The 5,448-nt window shown below is 42.7% G+C and overlaps 1 pseudogene; it reads right to left on the bottom strand.

The window, feature by feature from the left end:
* Nucleotides 1-3,145: 3,145 nt before the first annotated feature.
* Nucleotides 3,146-4,079, bottom strand: LOC109389701 (40S ribosomal protein SA pseudogene; annotated as a pseudogene).
* Nucleotides 4,080-5,448: the final 1,369 nt, after the last annotated feature.

The raw sequence follows: 5,448 nt of genomic DNA, 5'->3' as shown, positions 1-5,448 counted from the left end.
GGCCAGCTGCAAAAACCCAGGCTTTTCTCATCATTCTTCATTGCCTTCCCCTGACAAATAATTGGACAACAGTAACATACAATTAACATAAAAAATGTGAAGAGTTCATTCTTTCTCCCATGTCCCACAATGCTTCAGGGTTATAATTATATTATTACCATACAGTGCAGACTGAGGCAGAGAAGCTGTTTAGAACTGGGCTGAAATTAGTAATTATAACATACCTGAAAATGGCTTTTCTTACTAAATCCTTAACGTTGGCATGTGTGTATATATCCTTTGCCAGTTTCTCATAAAAGTAAAGTATAAATAGAGAGAAGAAATCCAATAACCTGTGGCAGATTATTTAAACTATAAGTGTGTTTGTTTTATAGATAAACTGGAGTTTCCTGTCCTTAAGCTTTTTCCTTAGATTGGTTCTGTGTGTCTCTAGGAAGAGGGGCTGCACGGAGGGGTGGGTGTTCCTCTTTAATCATTCTAATAAAAACAAAATCCAAATATCCAAACAGATATGATTATTCTCATTAGCAGCCGGCACTATTGAAGCTCCACTCAGAGCACTCGGCCCTATTATCAGGGATTGTACTCTAAGGACCACCTAATTTTTGCAAAACTGTTTTAGATTCCTCTATCTACAGCTTCTTCAGCAGCGCCTGTCTCTCATCATCTTTGCATTTTCTGTTAATAAGGAGGGAAGCCAGTAATAGTTGTTGAGGGACACAGTTGGTGGCTTTCCCAATAACCATCAAAGTCCTTCCTCCTTGTTAACAGATTCCCAGCATCACTCAGGTATCAGACATGCAGCCCAGAGAAGAGCTTTGACCTCTTTGCCAGTGATAGCTGTAGAGGTGGACATGTGACCTAGTTTTAGCCAATGAGACACAAAGGTAAGACTGCATGTAGTGGATAGGAGACTTCTAATAAAGATTTCTTCCCTGATATAAGAGGGAATGCTGTGAACAAAAGCTCCTCTGGCTAGGCTCGCCCTCCTGATGGGATGCTGTTCTTTAAATAAATGATACTTGGAATTCCAGTAGCCATCTTGGAACTGTCAAAGGTAAAATTTCCATTTACATCAACACTTGCTTAGGAGATATCAAAACCTGTGCTTCTATTTTATCACAACTGGTTCTAAGCAGCAGAACTTATCCAAGGACCATGAACTTTGAGAGACCTAGGGAATCAGATCCCTACTGGGCTGAACTCAAGACCTTCTGCTGATCAGTGAACACTGAGACTGGTTTTAACAAATCATGGACTGGCTAATGGATTCACTCTGCTCTGTACAGAGTACTAGTTTTCAATCCTTAACCACCATGAACTGCTCCTTCTCAAAACCTGGTGTCTTTGTTTCATTTGCTCACTTGACCACGAGGGGATCTCACAGCTGATTCTCCAGCTCCCTTATCTCTTAATGTTGCTGAACCGACCCTGAAACCACCACTGCTACACTTCTTGCTAAGCGAAACTTAAATATCCTATTTTATGACAGGGATTGACAAACTACAGCCCATGGGCTAATAAATAAAGCTTTACTGGAACACAGCCACGCTCACTTGTTCATGTATTGTCTTTGGCTACTTTCATGCTACACCGACAGAGTTGAGCAGTTACAACGGAGACAGCATGGCCTGCAAAGCCTATAATATTTACACTCAGGCTCTTTACAGAAAATGTTTGCTCATTTTAACCTCAGTTTTAAGTACCGTTAGCTGGATTTTTTTTGTTACATCATATTGAAAGCATACCAAAATAATACAGCTACATTTTGGCTACCTCTCCCAATTCCTGCATTCTCTGAGTAAACTCCCAGTAAGATCATGGATAATCCCACATACACTGCCTGGTGGGCCATGGGCTAAATCTAATACCTATGTAATTTCTAAAATCTTGTGCAACTGACCTCACTACTGTCCAGTCATCCCAGCTTTTTTTCAGTTCTGTCTCAACAGAAACAGCACACATTTAGGCTGGAACATTTCTTATAACTCTTCCCTTCCCCTTGGCTAGCTTCTAGTCATCCTTTTAGCTTGGCTCAAATACCATTCCTTCAAGAAAATATTCTCTGACCCACCAAATAGATCATGTCCTCATGTCCCATGGTTTCATAGGACCATCAATTTCTCAATCATAACACTTAACAAAAATTATAACAAGGCATGAATTGTGTAATTAGTTGTTATTTGTTCCCGTCCTTTATAGAATAAAAGCTCTCCAAGTGCAGGGGCTGTCTGTCTTGTTTATGTTCTTTATCCTTAGGGCCTAGAACATCACCTCATTTGTAAAATACACAAAATAGATATGTGATAAATGAATGAAGAATAAGTGAATGGAATAAACAGTACCAATTGTACCCTGAACCATGTGAAATCCTACATCCTTTACTGGGCCATGTTCATCTTCCAGAAATATAGATGTGACAGTTGTGTTAGGCTAGAGGGTTTTAATGGGTCTGAGAATGTCCTGGAAAATGTGTCAAGATCTGGGACCTGGGCCACCCAACCCAGCCAGCATGTTCCTCATTTTTCTAAGATGACATGTCAGTTGCCTAATCCATTCACCTGGTCTTGCATTTATGTGTATCAACCTCCACTCATCCACAGAGGTGGTTCCGTCCCTCACTGGCTATGTGCCCTTACAGGCTACTTAACTTCTATTTTCTCACCTGTACAAGGAGGACACAGTACGTGGATTAGAGACGTCTCCCCCCACAGTGATGAGGATATGTAAGCTTCTGCCTAAACTCAGACACCGTCACAGAAATAAGAAGGAAAGGGGAAAATAACTTGAGAAAGAAGATGTAGCCCTAATCATCCTATTAATAGAATCCACTGAATATTTATATATATATATATATATACACACACACACACACACACACACACACACACACACACACACCCCTTGGTTTGCGAGCATAATTCGTTTCGGAAATAAGCTATTCATATTGCAAGACATCGCTCGTTTACCAAGTTAAAATGTATTATTAGGTTGGTGCAAAAGTAACTGCGGTTTTACACCAACCTAATAGAAATGTTTACTCGCCTTGTGAAACACTCGCAAACCAAGTTACTCGCAATCTAAGGTTTTACTATATGATATATTTCATATATATAGTAAACATTATTTTCCATCAATCTTACCTCTATGTTCTGTTTAAGAGCCTATGAAAGAACAGCTTAAGACCATTTCTGGTTGTTCCTACCCATTCAGTGGCCTGAGCAGTGGGAGCTGCACACTAGTCCTCAATGGCAGCTGAGGGCTCCATTGTTCAGTAGGGAACTGCTGGACAGGCAGAGAAGGCACCGCACACCTTCAGACCCACCTGTGACTTCTGGTTGAACAATAGCAGTAAACTGGAGCAGTCCATTCACCCCAAATTCCTCCTTGGTCATGGCCTTTTTCAGCAGTGACCTGCTCTTTCCTTTCAATCTCTTCAGGACCCCTGAAGACGTAGAGGTCAGGCATGACCTCCCATGGGTGTTCACAGGGGATGGTACCACGCATGTGCAGAACTTCCCAGACCAGCGTCCACCACATCAGACCCACTGAGTGAGCTCCCTTGTTGCATGGGACAGCAATGTCCACATGGTTCAGAGGAGAGTCTGTGTCACTCAGGTTAACATAAGATGCCTCTGTGGTCAGTCCTGGGATCAGTAACCACCAGATGATGTGGTTCCCAGAAGGCTGCCTGGATCCGGTTAGTGAAGGTTATGGAGGTGAAGTCCAGCAATTGTGCCTCCAGTGGCAGCAGCAAGCTTCAGCATAGCTCGCTGGCCAGTATTCCTGGAGGATATGACACTGACATCAGCTGGGTTTTCAATTGTAACATTGACACAAGCCACCAGCAGAAGCTTCTCCCAGGTACCCTTCAGATTTATGCTCTAGATGCCCTCACTTTTCCTTTTGTAGATGGACTGTTTCATTTCGAAGTCCAGGTTGGTGTCACTTAAGTGGGTTCCTGCTGCAAGGAATTTGAGGACATCTTCCTCCTTCATCTGCAGAATATCAAGAGCTCCAGACATTGTGAAAGCTTCCCTTTACGTTACTGCAAGCACCCAGAACAATACCATATGGACCACTCTCTGGGTAAGCGTGGAAATGTTGCATGTCTTTAATTGGCAAATCTAAAGATTTCCCCCTCCATCATTAGGAATGAGATCTTGAAAACAAAATGGATCCATAAGGAAAATGTCGTTTTAAGTTATAATGGCAAGTTCTATTGAGTATAAATCAAAGTTTCAGTCTCACTCCCAATTTAAAACTTCTGTTCTCCCCAATATTCCCAATTTGCAACCCTCAACGGTCAGGAATCTTTAGAGGGTCTGGGTCTGTCCTCCTCCATCTACTGGCTTTCCAGAATTGGGGTGGAAGGGAGGGGAAAAAGAAGAGAAATATCTTTTCTTAGCTGCTGCTGCTGCTGCTGTTTTAGGTCTCGACTTGGCTAACACTGCCTGTCTCTGATAGGAGGCTGCCACACCTGAGGTCTCGGTGGGTTGGGTGTGTGGGTTACTTGAAGGCACCCTGAGGACCTCCACACTGTGCAGCTCCCTGACATCAGTGTGAGTGACACACACTAGGGCTGATGTTTTGGCATCCTCCACTCCCAACTTTTGCAGTTACCCTACTACCATGTTCTGCTGGGGTGACCTTCAAGGGTCTTTAGATCCAGTTGCCTTCGCAAATATCTTCTTGGTTCATGGAAAATTCAGGCATCCCTTCCATGCTGAGTGGTGGAGTCAGACTCTTCCTCCACTGCTTTTTCTCCTTGCCCAGATGTTGCATACTGCTCGTCCAGCCTTCCACCTGCAGGCTTCTCAGACAGGAAGTAGGCTCAACTCTCTGGGTTCACATGTGCCCTCCCCCTCCACCTCTAGGGAAGGGAGTACTTGTCAAGCTACCAAAAACTTTCTCACTCTACTCTGCTTGGGGGGCAGCACCTCCATGGGCCTGGGAGTATCTATAACTATTATAAGCCAGCATCTAGCAAAGAGTGGAAATCCAGGATCCCCTTCTTGTAAGGTAGGCCTGATTTCTTGAAATTGTTTACTTAGAGCTACTTTCATTTGGCCTGAGAGGTGGGTGACTCATGGGGAACAGAGGAGAGATGACACAAGAGTCCCTATTCAACCAACATCTCATTAGTATAAAGTTTCTATTTAAGCAAATTTGGTTTGAGTTTCTTGTCTTTTCTTATGTAGGCTGATTGGGGTGGTGGGGTGTTGGAAGACTACCTGGTTGACCATTTAATGCCATCTACAAGTATGTATCTAGCATCTCCTCCTTAGAATGTGAGGGTTCTTTCACCTTCGCAGTTGAAGTCTGGAGTTCAGGACAAGAAGAGTCCCATTTATCATCCTGTAAAATAAATTTAAATATGTATACATATAATATTTTATCATATTTGTATTGTGTTAGTTTATAAGTTGCTTTTTCTTAAAAATATGT

The sequence above is a fragment of the Hipposideros armiger genome, unplaced genomic scaffold (assembly GCF_001890085.2).
Source record: "Hipposideros armiger isolate ML-2016 unplaced genomic scaffold, ASM189008v1 scaffold_240, whole genome shotgun sequence".
Classification (NCBI taxonomy): domain Eukaryota; kingdom Metazoa; phylum Chordata; class Mammalia; order Chiroptera; family Hipposideridae; genus Hipposideros; species Hipposideros armiger.
Note: the sequence above shows the minus strand (reverse complement) of the source record. Positions and strands in the feature narration are given on the sequence as shown.